Source organism: Microtus ochrogaster, chromosome 18 (assembly GCF_000317375.1).
Source record: "Microtus ochrogaster isolate Prairie Vole_2 chromosome 18, MicOch1.0, whole genome shotgun sequence".
Classification (NCBI taxonomy): domain Eukaryota; kingdom Metazoa; phylum Chordata; class Mammalia; order Rodentia; family Cricetidae; genus Microtus; species Microtus ochrogaster.
This window is the reverse complement of record NC_022020.1, coordinates 14,823,387-14,824,366: the sequence shown is the minus strand read 5'-3', so window position 1 is coordinate 14,824,366 and position 980 is coordinate 14,823,387. Positions and strand designations below refer to the sequence as shown.

Below are 980 nucleotides of genomic sequence, written 5' to 3'. Positions count from 1 at the left end.
ATATATATATATATATATATATATATATATATATATTCCACCATATAGCCCAAACTAAGGTATTTTGGTTGTTGTTTTAGTCAATTCTCTCCTATACGTTTCTGTCTCTGTCTCTCTCTCTCACACACACAAACACATAATCTTCTCTGTATGGGTTCAGAATCGTGTTTCTAAAGTTTATGGGTTTTTCTTTATGCAATCAAGTATCTCCTAAACCAGTCACCTTTTACTTATAGAAAAATATTTAGAGAGATATTCTATTGTTTTGATTCTTCAGGGCAATAATCTCTTCCTTAAACTGTTGGGTGTCCTTTGGTTCAATGCTGGTTTGTTTTTTCTCTGAGAACAGATAGCTGTAGTGACACCATTTTCTAACAGAGAATAAGTGACCTTAACCCTTCCATTCTCCACTGGACTAGTGAAAGTCTATTGTATACAATCTAAGCCTTCAAGTTGATGTGGAGAGCTTTAAGATCAAATTGCCAGGGCAAGCAGAAATTCAACTAGAAAGGCCAAACAAACTGAAGTTACATCTTTCCTGACACTTTAGAACCAGACAGACAGACAATTCTTTGTAAAGTTTATGACATGAAAGACAAAACCATAGACGCAGCGCAGTAATGCTTATTCTGTATCAATAAGATAACAAGACGATTCCAGGATACAAGGTGCCTCTCTTCAGCCTTATGCTACAAAATGAGAGCTATAGTCCCAATGAAGGCATCAACAAAGATGAGATAATTTGCCTGTCCTGTGGCAGTCTTTGAAAGCAGGGACAAGTAAACTTCCCATGAGTTCATTACTGTCTGCCTATTCTGGTCCTATTTTGTCAACCTAGAACACAGAGTAATTAACAGTTCTACAATATGTTGTCTAATTCATCTCCATTAGGACAGTTTGCAAACTGGTTAACTGCCAAGAGTTTAAGACTGTGGTCTTGTTTGTATTTTGTTTGGAGCACTCTTTTTTTTTTTTTTTTT

The 980-nt window shown here is 35.7% G+C and overlaps 1 protein-coding gene across 1 annotated transcript in view; it reads right to left on the bottom strand.

The window, feature by feature from the left end:
• Window positions 1–980, bottom strand: part of Galnt1 (polypeptide N-acetylgalactosaminyltransferase 1) — a 74,278-nt gene that overhangs the window by 23,355 nt on the left and 49,943 nt on the right. The window lies entirely within an intron of this gene.